The sequence below is a fragment of the Lathamus discolor genome, chromosome 3, assembly GCF_037157495.1.
Source record: "Lathamus discolor isolate bLatDis1 chromosome 3, bLatDis1.hap1, whole genome shotgun sequence".
NCBI classification, from domain to species: domain Eukaryota; kingdom Metazoa; phylum Chordata; class Aves; order Psittaciformes; family Psittacidae; genus Lathamus; species Lathamus discolor.
The window spans coordinates 83,510,929-83,538,496 of NC_088886.1; the positions used below are offsets into that span (position 1 = coordinate 83,510,929).

A 27,568-nucleotide genomic window follows, 5' to 3' on the forward strand; every position below is an offset into this window, starting at 1 on the left:
GTAATCTAGTGTACATACAGCTCTGGAAAGAGAAGTGCTATTAAAGTGACTTCCAAATTATGGTCTGGAAGAACTCACTGAAGTTGCTAAACATGAACTGGCTACACTATCTAAATGCATATGCATACTGTTTCTGGGGGACAGTGGGCTCTCTCCTTTGAAGCTATTTCACACTGCAATAACCACTTTGCTACTTCTTGGCATACATAGTACATGTTGCAAGTTCTTTGTATCTGTTGCAAGTCTAGTTGTCAGGGGAAAAAAATGGAAAATCATGGGGTCTAAGCCTAATATCACAAAAAACTTTTTAAAGTAAATGTATAGATTCTTCTGGCTGAAAATCTGCCACTTTAGTGGAGGCTTATGAACTGCCCAGTCACATTTATAAAAAGGTATTTAATAAGATAGCATCCAGTTATGACTGTAGTCTGACCTACAGAAAAACTACCTGCCAGAATGTGATGATGAGTCAAAACGACTAGGTCCTCCTCTCTTTCTCTGTGGGTACATATTGACACAGTACAAGCGAAAAATGAGTTTCAGGGTTCTAACAGTAGAGAAAGTACCTTTCATCTAGCCAGTATAATTTTGCAGGATTTTACTCATGAACAGTGGCAACCTGTGAAACTTTATGCCTGTCAATTCCTTCCTCCGAAAGCTTGCCCACACAGACTCAGAAGTAATCTTCTAATAAGCAATATAAGTGTGGCAGAGTAAGATGGAGAGGGATTTTATTTCCAGCTTTCTTAACACCATATGCTCACTTAATCCCGCTCTTCATTTAGTTAAAGGTAATCCCTGAGTACTTCAGTACAAATTACATGCAAACATACATTATGTGTATGGGTGTCCCTGTATTTAACACTACACATGCATCTCTTACTCTAAGAAAGAAACCACACTGACACCTAAGGCAGCTGAATTTACTTTAACAGATACTCCCAAGTCATCTACCTCAAAAGTACACATTAAGATTCAAGAAGGAAATTTTCTTTGGAAGAAATACTAATGAGGATTGCTTGGATTTTTGCCCATCAAATTTGAACAAAAATCTTCAAAGTTATTTTGAATTGCCATTGATTTTTTCCTACCTCACCACTAAAATGATGCAAAAAATCATGACAGCTCTCTTTGATAAGTCCAGAAGCATCACACAGACCACATTAAACATGCCAAAATGTTTATTTTCCTTCACTTCAGAATGAGAACTTTTTTACATAAATTGTTAAAGTTTCAACATACAATGAGAAAAAAAGCTGAAATTTACAGTTCTGAAATCTTCTGTCTATTCATCTATAGCTGTTCAAAAAAGAATCTGAAATTTCCCTGAAGTTTTTTCAGTCACTCACTAAAGAACAACTTCACCAATTTAAACTGCTTCTTTAAAAATATGTGGCAAGTCCAGCCAATGTCACTTATGCGGTCAAGACAGAAATTCCAGTAAATCCTAACGTATGATTTACAAGGCATATGTCAAATATTTCACATATGCACAAAAATGACAGGGAAAAAACTAGTTCTGCTCTGTAAACATTTGATCCAGTGAAATAACACAGAACTTCTGGAGAAAGCTGTCCTTTCTACCCAGTCTTACAACTCGATTTGTGCCAGCTGGTTCCTGAAAAAAAAAAAGTCTGCTTGAGCAAGTCACCATCCAGAACAAGATCTGAGGACAAGACATGGCTAAAGATACAAGGCAAATACGAGCTGTAAAGTAGAAGTAGCAAGCAGAAACAAAACCTATTTCTTTTTCCACCCCTCTCTTCCACATACCTCCTTTAGTATTTTAAATATCATGTGGACTTTTAATGTAAAGCAATGGTTCTCATGACTGCAAGGCTTCTGATATAATTCTGTCATTTCACTGTGATGTTAATGACCAAACCTCTGCTTTTAGACCACCCAAATGGGATGTGTTAATGTTTTTGAAGTTATGTGTGGTGGTCGCTCCTATGCTGAAAATTCTAGTGTTGCTTGAATGAATGTATAGAAAAGAATCGCTACTTGTATTGTGAATTATCTCAAAATTCTTATGAATGAGTAACCTCATAATATTCAGAGGCACCATTCAAAGAAAGCAAAGATACTCTCGCCTGTATTTATTTGCAGAGTTGTTTGCGAAGTTGTTGCCATAGCTTTGGCCTCCTTTTTTAGATCATCCTTACCATATAATGACTTCTCAAAAAACTGACCACGACAGAGTAAGTGTTCTCTACATTAATGTTTGTTTACATTGTCCCCTTTGCTTGTTGGCGCCTCCATTCCAATTCATGTCAGGCTTTTTTTCCCTTGTGCTAATGGTCCTTTCCGAGTCATATTCATCACTATTTTTTTTTTTTCTCTTGGTTTTAAAGGCACAGTCAGAGTGAAAAGCATTGGCTCCTCCAGTCTCCAAGATGATGATTAACTTTGTTTTATGAATGGCCAGTGCGGCCACTGTGATTGAAACATACAACTACATTATTTTCCCTTGTAATCATAGTCAGAAGAAGGAAAAAGAAACGCAGCTAGAGAGTATTCATAGATCTTGGGGGTGTGACAGATCTTAAACCCTATAACTGCACTTCAGAAAGCTACTCACCTGCCTCTCAGTAAGAATCTCTAGAAACAGAAGCATTTTAAATTATTTTGTTCCTAAAGATATAAAAATACGTACATTCTAACTGCACTTTGGAGAAGGAGAATTAATAAAGACAATTGCGCCATTCCCATTACCAGAAATGCCCCACAGTTAACCTGCCTCAAGCACTTTCAATATCACTGAATCCCTTGGGCAGGATTTTCCAAAGTGGCAGCATTAGCTCAGCCCTGCTCCCATTAAAATCAATTACTGATTTCAGCCTGGGAGGAGAGTTCAGAGAGTCCCTGTGGTACCTTGTAAGTTGGAAGATCCTAATATTTGTGTGTGCTGTTGCTTCCCTATTTTCATGTGCACAGGTGCTCTGATACATTCATGAGGGCCATGATTTTCCACAGAGGACCTAAAAATGAACCAGAAAGTCAGCTGTGTGGAATAAAGAGTAATGGAGGGTAATATAAATCATGGCGGAAAGCGGAACTTCACCTAATTTGAAACTTCATCAAGTGGCTAGTGAAGTCAGTTAATTGCAGCCTCTGTGCCCCAATTCACAGAGCAAAACCTTCCAGAACATGCTTTCAGTACTACCTCATGCAGTATATTTTTTATCTATGGAATCCAATTGTCATAGGCAGTCATCAAGGCAAAGAGTTTAGTAGAATTAAAGAAGGGATTTAGGAAGCTTTGCAAGCAAAGACATTTGCAGCTGCATGCATTAGGTTACAACAATGAAGGGAACAAACAAGCTTCCTGCTTCAGCAGCATAAGCTGATTGCTTTTAGGGTCAAGAAGAAATGTTTTCTTGCTGTGTATTAGCCCTGCTGATTTATTGAGATGTGTAATGTGATGGTTTGAACTTTCATTGAAAGAAGTAATAATAACAATGAATGCTATAGGTAGATTAGTTGTTAGCCTGTATTATGGTAATGTTGGCACTTCCATAAAAAGAGTATCAGTCAATAAATCTGTGATGAAGAGCTATTTCCCAAGCCAGGGAGTAGTTTGGCACTGATGAGAGCAGAATCCAGACCTTGGCTATGAATGAGACTTCCCTTCTAACTGTAAGGGAGGTAGCTCACTCTCTCTGTGCTTTAAATCATCACCTAAGAAATGTTAAGACAGTACTTCTCTAGCTCTTGGAGGCATAATGAAGAGGAAGTGCATAAAGAAGAGAACGGTCATATTTTCGTTCACAGCCATTCTATGCTTTGGATTCAGAGCTGTCATCCCACTGTAAATCAGGAATACTTTAGCTGGAATTAGTCAAGATTTCCTGATTTACGTTGATGAAATGAGTTCAGAAAATGCTGTTTTCATTTGACTGTGGTGCTCCTGTGTTTGAACTTGTTCTCGCATGCAAATAGCAGCACCTTTTCTTAAGAAGAACAGTAGCCCTGAGAAAGCTTAGCAGCCTTAACCTAGAACACGAGTGGTATTCCACTGTAATATGCATCATGCTGACTGGCTTGAATGCCCTGAAGTTCCTGTTCAAGTCTGCATTCCTATTATGGGATACTGTTGTCATTATACCTGTTGCTTCAAGGTCAGATCCTCTTCAAGATACTCTTGTTTACCCTGAACAGTGGATAAGATCCGAGAAAAGACATTTTTAACGTGTAGGCTAGATGAGCTGAATTATTTATGTTAATGGCTATGGGTGCTATACCTGTTGCTAAGAAATAACTGCAATACTTTTTCATAACTCCCATTTGGAATTGCCATTATAGCTAGCTGAGCAGCAATAGATACAGTGTAGGCTGAGCAAGTTATTGACGCACAGGAAAGGCTTTTTAATGATTTTGTACCCTGAACACTGTAGTTGGGGGGAAAAAAATTATAAAGAAGCAGGTGGAAACAGTCAGACTGCTCTTCTGCTTGTTAGAGCTGGTAGGGGTCACAGGTGCTTAAAGTTCCATGATGGGATAGCTGCATGCATATATAGATGTATCTACATATGCACAGATGTATATAGTTTTCATTGATAGAGTCTGCATCAGACGCAGCTGGTCTTCACCAAAATGTGAAATGCCTACTGCACAAGTCACTGAGCTTTCTGGGGTCCAACAAAGCAATCAAGATGGGAGTTGGTGGGTTTTAATTTTGAACTCTCATATTTCCAGCCTTTGCCTGGTGTGTCCTTTACGGAATTTCCCCCAACTGTCTAATGATCCAAAAGCCTATGCAATCTTTATTTATGTTTTCTTATAATTATTTAAATACAGTAAATAAAACCTTTGAAGGATTCAAAGTTAAGCTCAGCTGCTAACACTGCTTAGCTGTACTTAAAATTGAGATTGATAGACAGCATTTACGGAGAAAGAAGGGTTGATAGCCCTGGAATGACTGCCCTAATTAAAAACAACAATCCATATTATCCTTTCTTATTTGGAAGCAGATATACATTTAAACTGACCTTTTGACCTACTCAAAAGGCTTACCTATTTTTATTATTTCATTAGCTGTTAATTTTATTGGCAGAGGTATGACTAAACCTTCTGTCTACCTTGAAAACCCTACACAGTGTGTACTGCAGGTATGTACTGTTTCCCTCACCTGGGAGATGTTTTTACATTACTAACTGATGTTTGTAACTGTATAGTGGTTCTGCAGGATGCTCATAGATCCAATCTGGTCCTCATGCTTAAAATGATCTGGCTCTGATCTCTACACTGCATTAAATTAACTGTGTTGCCTGTTGTCTGCTCAGGCTCAGGGCAACTTAGCAGGTTTAATATAAAGGAGTAACAAATCCACATGCAAAAACCAATTTTCATTAGTCAGCTGCAGTCCCTCTTTCCTTTTGATACAATTTCACAGTTGAGCATATGAAGCTTTGAGCACTCCATGGCCATGCAGCTCCTGAGCTGTGGTGTTGAACGTGACTTGGCAGTGCTTCTGTGCTCAGTTAGAAAACAGCTGGAGCTGCATGGAGCTACAGAATGAACCTGGCCATGGCACACCCAAGTTGCTCCTTGTACTGCCCATGCACGTACTGTGCTTATACCCTGAATCTTGAGTCTGCTTCTATGGGAGGTGTTGTCATTCTAATCCCGTCAAGGTCATGGAGATCACCATGGAAGTATGGTGGGATTAATATAACCTGGAGATGCAATCTAAACCTTCTGATAACGTCAGATTCATAGTCACTGCCAGCTCACTCTCACTGCTGATGTTCCGCAAGTGCAGAACAGCACTAGAAATTGAAGTACTTATCACTTATTAAATAACGTGAGCCCAGACATTTATTAATTGTGGAATGTTTCCACAGACTATGAAGCAGTGTAGCAGCAGTGACCTAGGATTTTGAATGGTTGAATTCAAGTTATTGTACTTGCAACTCCAGGCAGCCATTGTAGTCTCTTGATGATAAACACATGTATTTTTACTCCACACTGATAACTTATAAAAGAAATTCAGAGCTGTACTTGAAACTGCCTGGTATTTCTGCATCCATAACTTTGATCTCTGAGTGGCAGGGGTATGGCTAATTGTCAGCATTTTATAGTGCTGTCCAGAATCTGGAAGTGATTTCATGCTAAGGCTAATTTATATAGCAAAGATTTCTTGCTAAATTCATTAGAACTGTATGTGTGAACTTTCATCTTTCAAAAGACTGAATTGTATGTACACATGAAAATCATTTTGTCCGTGTACTAGCTTGTGCTTTTAAAGGCTGCGTCTTCATGTTGCTTTTGACCTAGCTAATAACCTCATCGGTAAATTAGTATTTACAGCAGTAAAACAACTAGTGTGCTTTTGTGTTGTAAGTGTTCTCAGTTATACAAAATCCTGTGCTTTAGCTGACTCAAGTGGTTAAACTACTTGCACACAAAACCTGATGTAAACCATGCCTATGCTCTGGCACGGTATGGCATCAGTTCTAGGCAACAGCAGAAGTACCTTCCCAGCCGAAGGCAGCGTTAATGCCACCTCTCCTGTGCTGGCATGTCCCCCAGCAGTCCACGCAACAAACCCTATGTAAGTGAATCTCCTCTCGTACACCATTATTCGCAGTAGCCCCCAGCGTTCTACTCCGTTCTGTAAACAAGTTAAAAATGGTGATCTCGGCCCTGGAACTGCGGTACCTCAGAATTAGGGGTAACTCCCAACGGCGGAGAGCGTGCCCGAGGCGCCCCCAGGGCAGCCGCTGCGGCTCTGCGGGACACGAAACTGGGGGGTTCCGCAGCATTTGCCAACCTGCTGCGCACAGAAACCCCCGGTGACGGGTCGGGTAACGTTCGCCGGTGCCTGGAGCCGCACCGTACGCTCCGTGCCGCAGGCTGCCGGAGGCACGGCCGGCGCCTGCCGCCGCCAGGTCCAGGCGGACCCGCTCCCCACGCCCTGGCAACGCGACCGCCTGAGCGAGCGCCAGCGGCCCCAGGGCGGCAGCGCTCCTCAGGGCTGCCCGTGCGCCAACCGCCGCTCGCGAGCGCCCAACCGCCTCAACGGCTGCCCCGGCGCTGCGGGGTCCGGGCCGCCCCCCGGGAGCTGGCGCTGGGCCCGGTGGGGCGGGGCGAGGTGCGGCCTGCGCGCCGGAAGTGAGCGGAGGGGGGGAGCCCGGAGCGGCGGTGGCGGGTGCTGGGGCGGTAGCGGTGTGGAGCGGAGCGGGAGACTCTGCTGCCGGGTAGGGACGTGCTCCGGCGCCCGGGCGGAGCCGGTTCCGCGCTCGGCGGAAACAAGAAACGGGAAAGGAAGGGAGCGGCAGTGGGAACCGGTATCGGCGGCCACCATTAGCGGCGGCGGGAGAAGGAGGAGCAGCAGCAGCAGCAGCAGCAGCCGCGGGGGTCTGCGGGCGGAGCGGAGTCCGGGTGCCGCCGCCGGTAGCGAGCGGGAGTGTGCCCACCGCCTCACCCCTCTGTTTTGTCGGGGGCCGCCGTTGCCCTCCAGCCCGCCGGGGCTTCTCGGAGCCGGGGCGAGGTGAGTGGTGGAGCCGCTTGTCGTGTCTTCGGCGGTGGGAGTCCGTGGGGCTGTGCCGGGCGGGCAGGGAGCTGCGTTTCCTGCCGCTTCCCTCAGCCGGGCGGTGGGGCGGGGGCCGCTGAGGGACCGTTACTGCTGGGGGCTGGGCGGGGAGGACTGAAGCGAAGGAGTGTGGAGGGGCGAGGATTTAACGGCCCACGGTCTGTGTCTTGCGCCTCTGCACGCCCCACACATCATCGGGTGATTTTTTCAAAATCGTGCTTGCCGTGCTGATGACTGGTGGAGGTTTTGTGTGCGTGTGCGTGGTTTCCCCACTCCCCGGCTCTTCTCCGTGTAAGGCATGCCTCGGAAGAGGCTGGGAAGTAAGCCGGGGATGCGCGAGGGATGTAGTCTGTGGCATCTAGACAATGTCAGCTTGGGTGAGTCTCCACCCTGTGGAGCTGCAGGCAGTGAGTCCCCTGCACAGGCATTGCCAGGGCTGTCTGTGCCACCCGCGGAACAAAACGCGCTTAGATCCTTTCCTGGTGCAGAACGGGAAGATTAGTTTGGATTGTTTGTTACAATATCTTGCTTTATGGTTTTTTCTTTTAAATAAATGCCAGATCTGAAGTCTTCTAAGCTTCTTAGCCGTACGACTTAGTGAGGGCAGGCTGTTTTGTGGAGAGCCTCCCCAAGCAAGGCTGGTGTCTGCATTGGCTCTCATGAAGATGCAGAGAGTGCTGTATTGGGGTTTTTGCATGGGGAAAATAACTGATGGTGGGAGGGAAAGGAGGAGTGTCTGTACACAGGAGTGTCACATGACCTGTATAAAATACATACAGGTATACTTGCTTTTCTCCTACATTAATGCTAGTTGTGTTAAGAAGCTTGCCTGTGCATTTTGGAAGGTTATATTTTATTTGAATTTGTTATCTTGTGTGGCAGAAAATAGTCACCTGCATGTCTGGGTGCTTGCATTTGATCACTTTTACTAGCATTTCAAGGCTTTTTATATTTTTAGCTTGTTACAGGTATTCAGCAGGGGGTAAACAGCAGCATGTGTAGTGTAATTCCTCTTTTACTGGGGGAGTACAGGTACACCCAGTTTGGCACAAGTATACTATTTCATATTGCTAATATCTTTACATTGCCATTAATGTGTTGGAGGAATGAGGGACTTCTGTTTTGTGAGACTGCAGAATCACACCCGCCCCATTTTAAACAAATTGCCTCTTTTCATCCGTCTTCTTCTTGTTCCCCCATCCTCCAGACAGGAACGCATCAGCTTGTAAAACGCCTTTGAGGAGAAAAATTAATGTAGATGTTTACTGATGAATAAATTTAGATATTTATTGAAACCGTATGTCTAAGCGAGAAAATCTTCCTGTTTTGTTGTCTGTTTAATCAGCTTTTCTCTGATTTTATTTAATTTCCTGTTAAAATAGAGGTACAGAAAAACCACTTGCTAAACCATCTTGAAAAACAAAATTATAGGTCCTAGATTCCAGTTCTAGAGATTACATTGCACATAAGTTGTATAAAGATGTAGACAAGTCCATTTTTAGTATGCCGGTGTCCTTCTTGGGTGGCTGTGCTGGATAGTGGAATGTAGAACTGGTTTTCTGCACCTGAGTTGCTGTCTGGTTTTTTGCATGAGTGAGTGGTAATCAAATGTATCTTACAGAAATCCACATTAGGGAGGCTTTTTGCTGTCATAGAACAAGGGGGTAAGTGGCACTAAGGAATTTATTTATTGCCCTCCTACAAATTTCATTTTCAGAAAAGTATTTCCTTAAAATGGTTTTTAGACTCATGACATGCGATGAAGAGTCTTTCTACCACTGTTTCTCTGACTCAGCATGGGATGACAAAGAGAAAAATATTGTTGAGATAAGCGACAATTTAGGAAAGCAGTGTAGTTTAGCAGCTGTTAATCTATCAAAAGAATCAAAAAAATAATGTGAAAAGGAACACTGACAAATTTTGCATAATCTCCAGTACTCTTTCATTGGAAAATATCTTGAGACCACTGCCTTTAAAATAGTTCTTTTTCAGGGAAGTAGTGCATTGACAGAAACTGTTGAACTTCCTTGCAGACTGTTCCTTTCTTATTAAGGTAGGACACGGCAGGAGAACATCTGTGGTTTAACAGTGTAGGAGACTGCTGTGGAAACTTTTGTAGGTAATCGTTCAATATGACTGATTTTAAGAGGCTTTATTTTTCAAGAGAGTGTCTCAGTTTTCTGAGCATCAGAACATGTGGATACTGCCTCATTTCTCCCTCCTAACCACTGATTTTTTTTTTTTTTTTTTTTAGCTGTAAAGCTATTGTGTTGCTTCTGTCTTTGAATTTTGCAAGAATATAAATATGTACTCCTTTATCTCTTTCTTCAGCATCAAGATTTTTAGTGAAATCAGATAGCTTTTCTAGCCAGAGATAGTTATTTCTTTGTGCTCTTAATTGAACAGCTTCGTGCTGTATTAATCTGGTCCATACTGGCCAACCTGCCTTCCTTCTTCAAACTGTCTTTTGGCCATGGGAGGGGAAATCCCCCATCTATCAAACTGGGACAGAGTTAAATCTGAGTGACTAAGCCAGTTAGGTAAATACTAAGAAGAATAGTGCTCAAGATCCCAGCTGTTAAGTAATTAGATCACATTCTTAATAGTAGAAAAATCCAAATCTCTTGCATTACAAATGAAGCCAGAAGTTTCAAAATAATAACACTGCCTTTTCTCTTATGTTAAACAATAGACTTATTACTTAATTTTCAAGTAGAGCTGAAATCATATGCTTCACCATTTCCCATTAACATCTTTTTGTACTGTGGATTCTGCTGATTAAATCTAGGACTTGTTACAGGTACTTACCAAAGCCAGAAATACCAACTAGTATTTCAGCCCCCAACAGTAAACCAGGCACTGATGGATGCTTATTTTCTGGTGTTTCATGCCCTTTCTCTGCAATTGCTAGAAGAAAACATATGTTGATTTACAGCTGAATAAGGCAATATCAGATAAACAAGTGTTACGAAAAGGGGCAGTCCTGATCTGTTTCATTGCTAAGGTTAAATAATGTGTAGAAATGACAGCGGACTGCTGAGTAGTCACTTTTAATGTATTTGTGCGGAATGTTAATTATGTTTAAGGAAATGTAATTTACGAAACCAAAATTATGTATTGAATAAGTTCTTTTAAGTAGTAAAAAAATACCTCTGTCATAATTGGCAGTCACAGATTTTGAGTGAGTACACATGTTGAATGCTCTCCACCTTTAGGAATGTCTACAAGGTTAGGGAATGCCAGTGAAGAAACTTGTACTATAATTGCCTGTTATAATTGTTCGTCAGATTGGCAAGGGATTTAAGATTCTTCTTGTTAATCTGCAAGCATTTTCATCACTTAAGAACTGTGTACATTGAAAATGGCTTATTATTTTCAAGAGGTTGGTACTATAAATTAGTAATAACTATCCAATTAAGCATATCAGTCCCTGTGAGAAAGACAGGTAAAATTCCAGGATGATTCAGGTTGCTAATAATCATCCTTGTATCTGAAAATCTTATAAAGACTAAGAAAAGTATCTGCAGCATTCTTCTTATTCAACTTGATCCAGGTACATTGGCTGATATTTTTTGACTTTTCTATGAGTAAAGTCACTTCTCCAATTTGTCCTGAATAGTGATGTTAATTATTTGCTAGAACAGGCTTAGTTGAAGTGTGTAATGTTAGATGTTACACAGAATAATATTTGTTGATATATTTTTTTAAAGAACAATCTGTTAATGAAGAGCAGTTGAAATGCGTTGCTGTGTGAGCTGTCATGCTATTTGTTGGGATTTGTATGGAGGAAGATAATGTACATGGGAATTTGAAACTGTCTTGAGGTTAAATATCAGGAAAATAATTTTTTGCCATCTTATTTTGTAATGAGTCAGTTGAATGCTATAGAGAAGACTTGGCGGTAAGGAGGAAATTCCAGAGCTACTATAAAAATAGTTTTAAAACTTTTTAATCATAGAACATAATTTTTATCTGTTACTTAAGTTCTAGTCTCAGAAATTGATCAGATGAAATTGATGTGATCAGAAAGGTGATTTAATCTTCATTGCCTCTGGTATTTCTTTCCAGGAGAGCAGTGTGTAATGTAAAAGTTCTTATACAAAAATACTGTATTGAGCCTGATGAGGGAGTTATACACAGCAGCAAAACTGTTACGATGTATTTACGTTTTTTGACTAAACATTTTAAAAGTGTTCAAGAACTAAAGTTGTTGGTGATAAAACTGCACTGATGCTGCATAGAGCAAATAAACACCATGAAGTTTGTTCTCATCTTGTGTGAAAATTATCTTAAATATCATCCCTATTGGAATGTGAACATATTGTTCAAACTGTTTTGACTTACGAATGTTCTTTTACTGTGTAAGGGTGTCAGTACTCTTGTCAATATAAGTGTTTAGAATAGCAAATTGTGTTTGTATTATAAAACACAATGTTAAGCACAGATCCAAACCACTGTTTCCTACTGTTTATTATAGCACAGTAACTGATTTCCAGCAGATCAGGATCAGAAAGAAGCAGGATCAAGAAATGACATCATTCTCCAGTTCTGTGGCTCTGATCAGTTTTATTATTTGCCCCAGTGTTTTACTTTCACCTAAAAAAATAATGAAGTTAAATAGCCTGATCATTTCTCTCAAATGTATGTATGAAGTGGAAAAATATGCTAAATAGAACATATACACAGGAAGGAACTGGAGGGAGTCTAGTTGGCATCCTTCATCCTCTCCAGTAGTTTACCCTTCAGAAAGCTTTGGGAGCAGTTGCATGCAGACTGTCAGAAATGTTTATTCATGTCATAGAGTTGAAGTCTACTGCCTGTTGCTAGCAGAGGATCCTTTGCTACTGCCAGTGCTGGGATTTCCTCATTTTGTCCTTCCCTTTTCCCAAAGACCTACCAATCTGCTGTGTTTATAGGATCTTTAGTGATTACTTAACTGTTGTGTGTTACAAGTACTCTCAAAAAGAAGAGAGTAGTGAGATTTAATCCCTGTACGTTCTGTGATCCAGTTTACAGCAGGATCCACAGCATGCTAAACTAGTAAAGTTAAAGGGGTAATGATTTGTGGTGAAAGAGGAAGGGAAGCTACATCCTTGTGTATTTTTTCCTAGGTCATGACTATATAGTTTTATATCATCTATATAGTTTTGCAAAATGAAAGGTGCTTTTATCTCTGGGTTGTAAAAGCATTTTTAAAAAGAAAGAAAAACTCCCAGGCTGTTATTTGCATCTTGTGAGTATTAAAAGGCATCTGTTCAGGGCTTCAGAACCTGCTATAGGAAATAATTTGCACCTTGATTTTGTAAATGAATTTGTTTTCATATCTAGATGACAAATGTTATCTGTACTTACTTAGGCAAGATGGTTTACAAAACTGAGGTGGGTTCTAGCTCGATATTGAAAATAGGAAGTTTTTCAAGACATTTCCAAACATCTAATGAGAGAGACTGATTTTTGCAGCCTAATGATGATCTTCCAAAGGTGAAATTGGCATGGGAAGCTTATTAGTTTTTCGAAAATACTGTACTTGCATACTAACTGCCTTCGTTTTAATCTTGTGTAATCTTTTCTACTTTCTGTCAAAGATCATTGTTTGTTACTCCTTTATGGTTTAGAACAAGAGGTACTGAATTAAGTGGAAAGAGAATTACTGTAACAAAAGTGAAATTGTTTCGTTATGATTATGACAGTGTTCCATCTCATCTCATTGGCTAGGAATACATGAAGAAAAGTTAAACTCCAAAGTTCTTAATTTGTGTTAACTCTTTGTCTGCAAGGACATGCCACTCTGTGTGAAATAAATGGCGTATCTACTCTAGCTTCTTTCAGAAGCGAGCAGAGTGTTCTGTGGGGTGTATGTTACTGATGGATTGTGACAGGACTTAAAATAAAGCCTCAGGCTTTGGTATTGCCCTGTTGGCTGTTCCTAGGCAGTTTCCCACTCATAGTTGTTTTCGATTTCATCCTGACTTGCCTAGTTCATGTCTGTATAGTGATGAGGCATCTCACATAAGATTTTTGATTCCATGCCAGCAGCCAAGCATTCCAAGCTCTCTTTATTTATCCATAGTAATTTTGCTTCCTGCTTTTCTCCTTGCTAGAAGGATCACTGTGATCTTGTTGCACCATTTAAAATTGAGTTAATCATTGTTGGAATCTGGTTTAATATACCAGTGCAAGTTTGGACTTCCCAGGTGTCTGTAATCATTCTTCTTCACAGGTGACTAAAGAACTTTTACACAAACGTATTTTATAGTGCCTTAAAAAAAACCCCAAACCCTATAATGAAAGAAACTCCTTAAGCTGTTCTGAGCCTTTAAAGAAAAATGACGTACAGACCTCTGTTCTCTAAGGAAGTTGTTACTTATCTCTTTAATGCATGACTTAAGAAAGTGACCTTTTACTTGAACATGTAGTTCTGAGCCTCTTAGATGGAAGTCTGGTTGATTGCATGCTACTCCCTGAAAAGCATTCCCTGAGTTTGTTGTGTGTATCTATGAACAACATTTCCAGTAGTTTGGATTTTAGTTAACAGTAGTTGTGTCTGAGGGCTTAAGAAAAGCACTTACATCTACTAAACAGTGGCATTTTATTTAGGAGGGGGCAAGGGGTAAAAGCCTGTAGTTTTCACTCACTGTTGGCTTCACAAGATGACTAAAACTTGTGAATTCCTTTGATCATCTCTGAGTACAGAGAGAAGAACTCTATCTGGGGCTGGGTAACAAGGTCACTTTTTCTGTCACCTCTACTCAGGTATGTCTATCAATAAGTGACTTAGTGACGTCTTATGATCAGTTCTGTGAAACTGAAAGGCTATTTAACAGATTGATATGAGTGCCAACAATAAATTCCTGCCCAAGGAGGAATTTAAGGAATTATTTTCCTAAAGAAACATTCAGTTGTTCTGGATTAGAGACCTTGGAGATTCTTTCTGTAAGAAGCATAGCAGAATTGAGAAGTCTCATTTTCAGCAATTACATAGAAGGAGAGCCCTGTAGAAAAGTGTGGATGTCGTCTTCCCTTCTGGCAGCTGGCAGAGCAGAAAATTGAAGCAATAGGGAAATGACTGAAATTTTTAGGAGGAACCACATCTCCACATCACAGTTCTTAAAGTGAAATTTACAGTGTATTTATGAAGTCTGTTCTGTGTTAACTAAACTCCAGTTGATAGAGCAGCATAGAGCTTAACTATTTGTGCTTGCTATCCTAGTTAATGAAAATCAGAGACTTTCTTGTTAAAATAGAAAACAACCCCCCCAACCCACTCAAGTACTTGTGGTTAACTTGAATGAGACGTCGTTTTGATATTGTTTATTCCTATTTAGCTTGAATCTGTAAAAAAAAAAAAAAAAAAAAAAATTAAGGTCCTCAAAACCAACAACAATTAAAAAAACAAACCCAAAACCACAACAACAAAACAAAACCTTGTAATGAAAAATCTTAAATTAGCGTTTATCAATTGGAATGGAATATTCCTGGCATGACTAGTGTGCGTTGTGAGGTTCAAAGTCCAGTGTAGAGCAAACAAAGTATTTTCAGACTCTGCACTTTCAACTTCAGTGGTGTTTCATTTCTGAAATGTGATGACTTGGATGTCTCTTTTTGAAAAGAAGTGTTACTTAATCTTAATTCTCCTGAATTACCTGTTACACCCAAAAGTTTGGGGGATGATTTTATGTGTGTGTCTGTTTGGGGACTAGATCTTTTGAAAGTATTTAAAGTTTGTGTGGCCTTTAATTTAAAATACAAGCAGTATAGGAAAAAAAAACATTGTCACCTGTCACAAATTACTGTGATCTAATGTACAGACTGTCTGCTGTCATTGTCATAAAAAGAACTTAAACTGAACTGCTGTTGCTTGCTTTCTGGCTTAAAGACTGATTTGAGTGCACTGCATAAGGAGTATTACTGTGTTATCTGTGACTTTTCAAATTGTTCCACATATCTAGTACTTTCTGATGATTAGTGTTTTCCATTAATTCTTGTAAAGTGTGTACTTTCTTACTTCAAAGATGACAATACAAATTATGTCCCTGTATAATGTGACAGTGGGCCAACCTCATGTCTTTACACTGTAAAATAAGAAATGCATTTGACAAATGAGAAGTGAACCTGAAAACTAATAAAATACATCCAATGTGTTTATAAAAAAGAGGAGAATGCATTAAAGCAGTGTCTTCTTAAGACTTTACTTAGTTTCTTGATTCTGTAGAGCATAAAACCCACCTGCCTTCAGAGCTTGGATTCCACCTCTCCATTTGTATTTTGTATTTATTTATTTATTTTAATCTTGAAGGTACATGGTCTTTCTTTTGTTGAAAACGTACCTCACCTGAAACTAGAAGGCCGAAATTTTTTAGTTTTTTGTATTTATGCTCGTTATTCACTTTCTGAAGTAAGTTTAGTGTGGCATCCTCTTCGATACAACTCTCGAGAGGCTAGGAGCTTTTAAGTACAACTTTTCTATATATATGATCTGGTAAAACATGATAAAATGTTACATGATATAGATATGTCTTGTGTAGTATGTTGTTCAGTTAAAGCTGCCTAAATCTTTATTTTTCTATTTTAGACTGAGTTGAAAAGCAAGATAAAGGGCCAGTTGCTCTCTTATGAAAATGTTAAAAATTGCAGCTGACCTTATGTTGTCTGCATTCTTTTTGCCTTCCAGTGTGGATTTAAATATTTGGCTTTACAACTGCTCATGCTTTCCCTGTGTTATGATGAGCCGTAAGAGTTGAGAAGGCATGGCATATTGATAAATTCAGCAGCTGCTTCTTCATTCCTAAAATGACTTTTGCTGCACTGCTTTCCTTGAAATGTTGGTATTTTACCATATTCAGGCAATATTATTGATAGGCATATGGAACTAACATGTATTCAGAAGTAGGGCTTTCTTGGTTTTGCAGTATGATGAAATATATTGGCTTGTATCTGGATACTGTATATAAAGTATGCATCTTTAATCATCACTTTTTATCATGGTAATTTATTCCAAGACACTCAGGCTGAAGTATTGAACTTTTCTGGAGTACAGTGACAGCCACTGTTCAAAACAGTGGTACTTAGGGTATGAAGTTGTTTTTTTAATAGAGTTTGGAATCCATAGGTAACCAGTTAAAATATTATATTATTCCTTCACATTTTGAAAAGAAGATATAAGATTTTGCCTGACATGACTTATGGATAACTGTAAGTAAGTGTAAGTGCTGTAACAGAGTCATCTATTAAACTAAAGAACACTACTTTGGAGGGGGAGGGTATCGAAGGCACAGTAAAAGAATCCATTTACTTAATACTTCTTTTGTAATTTCTGAAGTTATGCTTGCTTAATGGCTTGCTTGTGATTGGTAATATTTCAGTGGTAGTGGCAGTAGGGGTAGCAGCACTCCAGTCCTGTGTGCATCCAGAATTGTTTATGTAGTTACGTGGAAGTAGTCTGAACACAGATTTGAGGCTTCTATTTCAATACCAGTAAATAGTGATGATTTCACTATCAGGAGATGTGCATGCAGTAGCCTGATATTTAATGGAATACAAAGATATGGAATATAAATATATAGTTTTCGTATTTTATTGCCATTATGCTTAATATATTTTATGAATCATGTTTAGAAAATCTGTAACTCTGATCTTTCTCTTTCCAAAGATGGGCAAGATAAGCACTGAAATTATGTCCATTTCTTTGCATTCTGTAAAAACTATTGATTTGTGCTCTCTGTGTATTGCTGATCTTTTATAGTTTCTTGAGGAACAGGACATTATTTAAAATGATGAAGTTTGGTCTGCCACAGAGGAAGCATTATATTATGGATTAAATGCTGTACTTGTCGTCTTTGAACCACGCTTTTTCAGCTGTCTTGTCGCATGCTTTTTTTATTTTGTACAGTCTTCTAGTTCTCTAGTTGAGTTTCAGACAACAAGTAGTTTTGAAAGCTGTACGTGTAGTGTTTTTTTTAATAGGTATTTCTTCATAAATGAATGTTGTGGGGCATGATCTGGCTTGTGATTGAGCTGTTTGATCTCCAGATCTCATGTCCATTGGTTGCACTGAATAGATAGAGACAGTGACATAGAAATAGTGCTAAGAGCCAGGCATGGAGTCCTGGTAGTCATCAGCAGTACTGCTGTGGGACCATAGCCTGTCAGTTCCCTTAGTAAGTGTGAAGGCTCCTTGGCAGTTCTGACAGAACAGCTGCAACTGATGTTACAGAATACTAGCAACTAATTCTTGAGTCATTTGCTGCTGATTGTTCTAGCCACTGTCCAGTAAAAAATGAATTTTGGCTAGCTTCTTGGCAAAAATTTTCATGTGCACATTGTTGACCAGTCTTTCAAAAAGTGGTTATTAACACTAACTTTGCAGTGAGTACAGCTTTGTCAGGCTTTTGCTACACTGCTGTGTGTTCAGCAAATACCAGAATGTGAGGTTAAGATCTTAGAATACTCTTGAACAATAAAAGTAGAGCAAAACAGCATGACCAATATCTTCAGCCTTCTCTAACTTCAGTGAAACTGAATCGTGTGTACTACTGCCTTCAGTACCATGGGAAAATTGTCCACCTAATTGCTTCCTTATTTTTTCTTTTTGTATGTGTCATCCTTCAAAATGTATTGCGGGATTTCTGTCAAATACAGAAGAGCATTTTCAACAGAATGCCAAGTCCGGCTGTATGAGAACAGAAGTTGCTTCAGCTTCATCAGCATGATTTAAAACCTACCATGTGTCTAAGTAGTTTAATCCGAAAAAAACCAACCCATCCCTAAAACCTAACTATGTTCTGTGTGGAAATGCTCTATTTATTTATTGAGACTTAAGTATTTGAGGACTCTTCGTAATGGATTATGTTAGTAATACTACCTATCATATAGTGCCTTTTATGAGCAAGTGTGCAAAAGTATACTGGAGTAAATAAAAGTAAAGTCAGGTTTTTTCCTTTCCAACTTTCCAACCTCTCGAATACAGTTACAGCTAAAAAGTGATGGCAGTGAGTGCTAGGAATCAATCCTTGGTCTGTCACCAGCAGTGTTTAGTACTGTAGCAACAACGATGCGTGGAAATATTTCACAACTTTATTCCACTGACTTTTGGTCTTGTTTTTCTTTTTTTTTACAGAAGGTGCACTTTTCTCATTCGTTTTTCCTTACTTGAAGAGGGGTGTGGAGTCTTGCGGTTGGGTTTTTTGTTGTTCGTGGGGTTTTGTTTTTATATGAAAATGTGGGTTTTAGTTTTTCCTTCCAGTCTTCGACTTGCAAAATTAAATTTTTAATGGCAGACTTCCTCTTGTATACATGTAATGTTGTCACATCTGAAGTGCACTATCGTAAATCTAATATTTCTTGACCTTTCTAACAGTGTATTTCTTTCTGCTATCACTTCCTTTTGGAATAAGAAGAACTTGTTAGTTTTTTTTTAGATGAATCAGAAAGTTTATATAGAGAAACTAGGATTTATATACACATTGCTTGGATTATCTGCTGCACCCTGCAGATAGTATAGTCTTAACCTTTCCTGTGATGTGAAGGTGAGGTCTTGTGGTTCTTTTCAGTACTTGATTATGAGAGGGGAGTGATGATGTGTTTTTACTTACGTGCAAGCTTTGCATCAAGAAACCTCCAAAACGAACTTGTGGATTATTTCTGTGTTTAGACATGACATTAACTACTTTTATTTACTTACACCCTGAGGCTATTTTGAATGTGGCGTCTGAAATATTTTGCCTAGTGGTGTCAGCAAGCATAGGGGGTTTTCCTAAAATTTTCTTTTGTACTTTATTAAATATTTGGGTTGTCTTTAAAGTCTGATTTTTGTTCCACCCCAACCTGCAAAATCAATTTGTCAGTGAACTTCTTGATGTTCCAATTTATACAAAAGTCAGTAGAGATTAAATGCACCAGAAATGCTCAGGGATTGTTAAGACCAGATAGTAGCTCAACACTGGTGTATATTTTTATTTTTATGAAATGGTTTGTTAACATTTGACCTTTTAAAAATCTGTTACTTTGAATTATGTCAAATGCTTTCAGCCATTGTGTCATGAATAACATAATTCCATCTCTTAGTCCTCCTCTAATACATCTATGTGCCATGCAAATTCAGATGCCGTGGTTTTTTTTTTTAAGGTGGACTCTGTAATGTTCTCTGTTACTTTATTTTAAAGGCCCAAAGTTAACTTCCTCTGTTTAATCTTAGAACCAACCATCTTGTGTCATATCAGGCTGCAGTGTGAAAACCCGTTTTCCTCATGGAAGATTGCAATGTGAAGCCTGGTGTGGGACAAGCCCTGTTATATTGCTAGCAGTCTTCCTGAAAAGCATTGATCAAAGTGTTGTTGGATGCTAAGCTTAAAATCAGAAAGCACCAATCATGTTCTGAAAATGTTTTACTAAAGTTAGGCTACCTATGTTACAAACAGATTTCATTTTTTGTTGGTTTTATTGATGATATCATATTAGTTGAAAAGCTGGAGTTCTACCTTACTCTGCTTTTCCAGCTTTTAAAGAAGTTCCTTGTTTGTTTTGGTGGTGAGGAACCAACCAGTTTCTTTACAGCTTTAGGCCTACTTTTACTATTGATTTGAAGGGGAGATTAATGTCAGGGGATACCTTTACAAAAATCTGCATTTCTAGGGACAAGAACATGTTCTCTACCTGTCCCTCTGTGTGATTTAATCAAGTGAGCTACCTACTGTGATGTGAATGTACAAGATGAGATGCCCTGACCTCTGTGAATCCACTTTAATCTGCTTCTTATGAGTTAAATGGAGAAAGAAAAAACAGAGAAGGTGACTTAATAGTAAGGGCTGTAACACCTTGTCTTTGAGATGGAAGGACAGCTCTAATTCTGAAAGATGAAGGTGGATAAAGTCTAATACCTGTACAGATTTTGGGACCTCCAAAGAAGGAGCTTCAGGTCAGTCCAGTGTTTCCCACCTTGTTGATACAAACAGGTATGTGGCACTATCAAACATACCATTCCTGTAGTCTGGACCTGCTCTCTGACAGAAGTTATAAAAAAGTATACATAACCTTTAATTGTATATTTTATTAATTATAAGCTACCTTTACTGCAGAGATACGTTGGGATGCAGGGAGAATGTGAGGCTCCTGGTGGAATTAAATTTATAAATGCAAAACTGATTTTTTGTTTTGTTGTTTGTTTGTTTTTGGGGGGCTTGTAAGCCTGTTCTGATCTGTCACAAGCTGTCCTTTTAAGATGTGTGAGGCTGTACCTTCTGTCAGCAAAATTTCATAAATGCTTTGGAAAGATAATGGGTAGAAGTTGCCAGCAAGACTTAAACCTGAGTGGGTGGTTAGAGGCCTGAAGAAAGACAGGAAACCAATAAAAGCCATGAAATAATTAATTGGTTTTTTAGGCTTCATTGTGAATCCTTTCATGGTGCTGCTTTTTTGATTTCATTTAACTTGAGATAGAGAACTAAGATTCAAGCATCATAATATGTTCTACAAAAAAGGAAACTAAAAAAGTGTTCTAGCCAATTCACACCTCACTGTTATCAGTCTGAGGAAATAAGACTGTAGGCTAATGGAATATTCAACAAACTTCTACATCTGCATAAACTATTTCATACTGCAGTAGACAAACACAACTTGGAGATTCTTTTACTTGTAAATACTGAGGTGCTAATGGATCGAGAGACTTACTGTAATGTGGGTTTTAAACTGGTTGCTGTCACCTACATTTTAAATAGTTACTTTTGCCACTTCGGCATGTTTTGGCTACAGCAAATTCATGCAGATCAGTTCTTTCCTGCCAGCCCTTGTCCTTAACAAGATGCAAATGCGGTCCAAGTAATTACCATTTCTGCTGTCACAAATTACATTCTTTATACAGTGTGGTCAACTCAGTACAGCAGCTTTAGCAGTAAAAATAGTCATTGTAGTACACATTCCACTTTCAGTGTTCTGTAGTTTATTCATCTGGCTCAGTCTTTATACCAAAGAAGATATTTTTGAGGAAACAAAAATAATTGTTCTTTTGGGATGTTCAGAAAAAAACTTTTCTCTGAGGCTTGGCAAATTGTTACACAGCTGTTAAGATGATATAATGGTTTTTTGTTTGACTAAGGTTGTAAATAAGAACTTCCTTCCTCCTGCATTTATAATAGATCTAGCTGTGTGCAGAATTTGTGATAAATTTCTTCCAAATTTCTCTTGAGGGAGAGTACCTATGAAATGCTTACAAACTTCAACATGCACTTTATATTTGCTTATGAAGTGGGTGACCTAATTTTCTGTGAGCTAGATATAACCTCCTCCCCTAGTCCTGCCAAAAGAGTATATATCTGGAATAAGAGTTTGTCCTGGTTTTATAAAGCAGAAAAATACTCATCTGTGAGAATTCTTGATCAGAATACCCTTGATCTTGGAGGAGTTCACAAGGGTGAAATTACAATCGAGCATACTTAGTTAGACTTTGAAAATGGGCTCAGAGTGAAAAGTAGGTTCTGTTTTGTGTGTGTTGCGTATTCCTGCGTTTGTTGTGAGCCGTGTTTCCTGCTTCTTTCCGAATTAGACTGAAAGAAATAACAGCACTGGCTGTCAGCCTTGTGGACACAGGCTTAAGTATTTTGGAAGGGAACTGAGAGGGGCTGCAGCGATATTGTGAACTGAGGAAATATTTTGCCTTAGGAAAGGCATGGCTCTTTGAGCATGATGCAAATTCAATATGTGTTACAGTAAGCTTGGTTTTAGCCCTGTATTTCTAACTATTTTTTAATGTTTAGAAATTGCACATAATTGTTTCATGTGAACACATGAATTATGTTCTGTAGGAAAAAACTGGTAGTGTGTATTAATATTTCTATAAAAGGTTTGGGGTTTATTAACAATATTGTAGTATCAATACATCTGTAAAAGGTGGTATTATTTTTTGTGTATTTTTTAACAATATTTTGGTGGTATTACATTTGTAGCAAGGAAAAATGAAGGAATTAAAATACCTGACTAATTGACAAAAGTCATCTATAAGATAGTCTTCTTGTAAAGTTTTCCATTTTTCCATTGAATTCAGGGAAGAATGAGCCCTGATGGCTTCTGATATTAAGATGTGATGGCAAAAAGGCAGGCATGTTTGTTTCTCAACTAACTTACTTGAAATTTTCTGAAGATTGTGGGTTTGATTCTCCATTATGTAACAAAACAATAATTACAGTAGATATGTTGCATGATAACCTTTAGAGCCAGCTATTCGGAAGACAAAGACTCTGCTTTCAATGGCAACAAACTGTTTGTGCAGAGTACCATGAGAAGCCATAGCCACACAGCTGAGAGTGTAGCTGGTAGCCTTGTTTGAGTACTGAGCTCTGTACACCTGGTAAAATAAGAAATTTCCAAGATTTCATTTGAGTTAAGAGTGCCTTGAGAGTATACTAGTGAGATGTGTCTGTGCTGGACAAGGGCAATGGGAAGTGGTCATTCTTCTCCAGGAAACAGAATATGGGTCCCTCTTCATCTTTCAGTAAGAGAAAGAGGATTTCAAACACATAAAAATTGTCTGTAGTTGCAATTCGGGTTCTCTTTAAAATTTTAAAGTCAAGGTATTCAGGGATCTGCAGCAGGGTATTCTTATAAGTACTCTTAACAGTAAGTAAAGGTTTAGCACAAGATATTTTTTGAAGTGTCATTCCAAAGGGATTTTGCAGTCTTGACTCTGGCAATGTGGGGAAAAGATTAGAAAATTCTTTGCCTGAGTTACTCCAGATTTAGCTTGGCACTGTTAGTATGTCTCGTCTATACACAGAATAGTGTGAGCCCTTAGTATTCTTTGTTTGGAATTATGAGTGTTTTGGTTTTTTTGTTTGTTTGCGGGTTGTTTGGGTTTTTTTGTGGGTTTTTTTTTTTACTAGTATTTTCAAAATATTAATATATGTTGAAGTATTCGTATGAAAGAATTTGAATTTAGATGTTTCTGAAAATATGACGTGTCAAGGTATGGAGATACTGTCTTTTCATGTCTTGTACCTCAGTGCTACAGAGTTAACCCTGAAGTTTTCTGTATTCAGAATTATTAATGTATTTATGGATAGTAATGTTCTTTTTTAAATTTCGTCCTCCCAAATTTTCCAACTTTGTTTTAAATGTAGTCTTCTCTTCAGTAACTTGATAGGTACTAAAGTACTATCTTATTTACTGTTAAATGTCTGTAGTGAAAAGTACAAGCTTTAAATGTTTGTAGCTAAAGTAATTTATTAAGACTTATGTGTGTTACAAAATCAGTAAAATGAGCCAATTTTAATATACATTTGATAGACATAAATATGCATCAACAAATGCAGTAAGATTATAACTGGTTTTCAGTGTCTTGTATGTGTTTGCATATGCATGCATAGGTACCATTTGAAATTTTCTCCATACTAATTAGAAAGGTGGCCTTTTCTGTTTATTATGAATTTAAGAATGTAAGCCATGTGTTTGAATTCTTTTATAGTATGCTCTGTGAGCTAGATGAGGAGTTGCAAGTTAAAGAGGTGAGTCCATTACAGGTGATCTTGCCACTGCCAGGAAGAGGTACTTGCTTGTTTCTCTGTCCCTTCTCCCCGATGTCCCAAAAGAATGGCTGGATCTAGTATTTGCTTAGTCTAAGGGTAATCTGTTTCCGCTTGCTAACTTAGCAGAAAGATTATTTTGATGTTTGGAGTGTTGAGTGAGTTTTCTGGTGGTTTAGAAAGTTGAGCAGGTTCACTGATGTTCTGGAACTAAGTAGTAGCAGATGGAGGGGGGTGAGAGCCCTTCCCTTTTTTGACTGCAGTGAGGTATTAGACTGCCTCAAGTTTTAATGTCTAAGTTATAATTTTTAACTCTAGGAACAGGAGCTTAAGAAAAATGTCAGGGACGCTTGTAGAAACATTTTCCCAAAAACTCTTTTGGAAAGTTGGCTCTGGAATAGAGGGAAAGATAACTTCACAGTTTTGTTCCTTCTGAAACAGTTGTCTCAAGTGTTTTCTAAAATCAAAGAAAATATCCATGCAAAATATGTTAGTTTTGTTGTGTTGGCTGGGGATTTTGTTCATGTTGTTTTTTCTGTTTTAATATCCTGTAGATCTTAAATGCTAGTAACAATAATAAATAGACTGAATTTTTCAAATGCTTTCCAAAAAACAAGTGTTTGTAGATTTTCCCAGCTGATCTAGTTATGGGTGTGTTTGATGAATGAGTCATCATGCAGAGTAATCCAGGTAGGAGGGAGGCTGCCCCCTTCACAAATAGCATGTTCCTGAGAGTAGGTAAAATTGGAGGATTTGGTATTGGAAGTATCTCAAAGTTTGGTGCTCAGCTTCTTCATCTGAACAGTAGATTTATCCCAGGAGAAGACAGGAAGGAATAAGGAGGAAGTGTGTGCTGCAGCCCCTCCTTTTTTAAGTTTTTGTAAATGGCAAAATTATTTTACTCGCACGTCAGTGTTCTTTCCCTTTCATCATCTAAATTTGTCTTATATTGATCTATTGATTTACTGCAGCATCAAATTTACATGAGAGAGAAGAATTACTGAATTCTGAGTCATAGAACTTCCAAGTGTGTTCATAAGAAAAATGTAATGTGAAACATAATGCGCAGTGATTATATGTCTGTGTGTATAATAGCTGCATTCAGCCACCTGCTTAGGATTATCCTTCACTGAATAAAAAACTCAGTTTAAAAGTTGGTGCAGGGGATTTGTTTCAATTGTGAAACTTTTTGGAAAAATACCTTGAAACTTAAGTTTGAGTGGCATTGTGGACTTTGACTCAGGTGAGTTATTTCCCCCCCCCCCCCCCCCCCCCACAGTTGCAGTAGCAAACCACTCTTTAGTTTTCATATGCAAGAAAAGTTCTGTTCACAAAGCTACCAAGTATTGTGACAGCAGCCTGTACAGTAGTTGTTTATGTGACTCAGGTGCTGAGCTGTTTAGACAAGGCCTCTGCAATTTAGTATCTGAACGGTGTTTCTTAGGAATGCTGGCCTAATCCCATGAATCTAAATCTTCCCGTTAAAAGCCCTTCTTTAACAAGGCCCAGCTGTCAGCCCTGTCTTCCATGGTGGTTCTACTGTATAGAAATTTCATGTTCACTTTCTCAGTGGCATGACTTACACTTTCTTTTTCCCTTTTTGCTCTGGAAGCAGATTTTGTTACTTTTTCAGGAATGTGTGCTTTAAAATATTGATTCTATGTTAAATATTTACATTTGTTCTTAATCTCTACAATTAAATTCTAAATGAAGTCCTTTTGGTATGCGTCAGTTGGTGCTTAACTGGCTTTTAGACTGCTCTGACCTTTGACATAACAAAACTTTTTTTTTCTATGTTGAGGCTGCTTTCTTGCATTAAGTGCTTTTTTCCAGGGAGTAGAGTCAAGAACTGGTGGTTTTCCCCCTTCCCTCCTTCACTCTGTGCTGCCAAGATTTACTTAGAAACTGAAGTAATAGGGCTTTTCAGTATGAACATGTATCTGTAGAGCACATCTTATATACTAAAGTATTTAAAAAAATTAATGAGTTTCAGGACTCTTGAAGCTAGAGATTAAGGTCAGTGCTCAATAGGCAATGCTTAGATTCCTCTTAGCAGTCTGTGGCAAACTTGATAGCTTTATACCTCAAATTGCTGATACTGGTTTGAGTTATGCGGACTTACTGGTTTAAGGTAATTAAACCATCCTTCCAGAGAAAGGATGGTGAATTGACAGTAGAAACATAATCCCAAGAGAAGAAACTATTAAAAAGAAAAACTGCAGGGAGAAATATTGTTAGTTTTCTCTGTTTTCCTTTAGATATTTATGAGAATCTTTCAGTGACATTCTGCTAAAATGGCAGAGAAGAATGAAGTTGTATTTTCAGTCTGTATCAGTGATGAAGGTGACTTTCAGTATCTCTCAAAGACCTCAGCAATTTGTGCAGGCTTTACTAGAGAATAGTGATGGTGGAATTGTTACAGGCTTTGGCACGTGTGCTCAACCAGAGGTCTTGTGAAAGTTGTTTTGTGGACTGAGATCACTTCTGGAATGGCTTATCTCTTACTATTTGAGGAGAAAAAGAGCAAGCACTGAGAAGAAGAGTTGTGCAAGTATAGGACTTCCTTCAAGGGATTTATTTTCTTGCCTTGTGAGGATGTCAAAATACAACTTGAATTCTTCCAGTAGCAAGAAGGAAAATGATGACTTGCAGTTTATGCAGCAGGAGGATGACTTTCTGTGTTGTTATTGCCTGTGAGATTTATGGAGATCTGGTATTGTGCCTAGTCACCTCAAGACCCAAGGGATGATGCTGAAAAAGTACCCTCTTGAAGCAGTGGTGATTGTGCAGTTGTAAGATCCATAAGCATGTTTTTCCATCTACATCCCTATTGTGAAGAACTTGTGTGTACTGCCTCCTTTTCATGTCACATAGTTGCTCCCAGATTTAATTGTGTGGCAAGGGCTCCTTCGGCCCATGTGCCTCACATCACTAGCTAGTGAGCAGTGTTGGTTTAATGCCAAAAGCTCACCTCACGTTTCATGTCACTGAGAATTTCTCCATTCCTGCTAATTTCATAGAATCATAGAAGAGTTAGGGTTGGAAAGGACCTGAAGATCATCTAGTTCCAACCTCCCTGCCATGGGCAGGGACACCTCACACTAAACCATCCCACACAAGGCTTCATCCAGCCTGGCCTTGAACACCACCAGGGATGGAGCACTCACAACCTCCCTGGGCAACCCATTCCAGTGTCTCACCACCCTAACAGGAAAGAATTTCCTCCTTATATCCAATCTAAACTTCCCCTGTTTAAGTTTGAACCCGTTACCCCTTGTCCTGTCACTACAGTCCCTGATGAAGAGTCCCTCCCCAGCATCCCTATAGGCCCCCTTCAGATACTGGAAGGCTGCCATTAGGTCCCCACGCAGCCTTCTCCAGGCTGAACAGCACCAACTTCCTCAGCCTGTCTTCATACGGGAGGTGCTCCAGTCCCCTGATCATCCTCGTGGCCCTCCTCTGGACTTGTTCCAACAGTTCCATGTCCTTTTTATGTTGAGGACACCAGAACTGCACACAATGC

General features: G+C 38.9%; 1 protein-coding gene across 5 annotated transcripts in view; it reads left to right on the forward strand.

Moving 5' to 3' along the window:
• The first annotated feature begins 7,133 nt into the window (after nucleotides 1–7,133).
• RAPH1 (Ras association (RalGDS/AF-6) and pleckstrin homology domains 1) overlaps nucleotides 7,134–27,568 on the forward strand; it is an 87,872-nt gene continuing 67,437 nt past the window's right edge. For all 5 annotated transcript variants that reach the window (XR_010610673.1, XM_065670141.1, XM_065670140.1 and 2 more), the window contains exon 1: nucleotides 7,134–7,495. The gene's annotated coding sequence lies outside the window, so the exon portion shown is untranslated. The remainder of the gene's footprint in view (nucleotides 7,496–27,568) is intronic.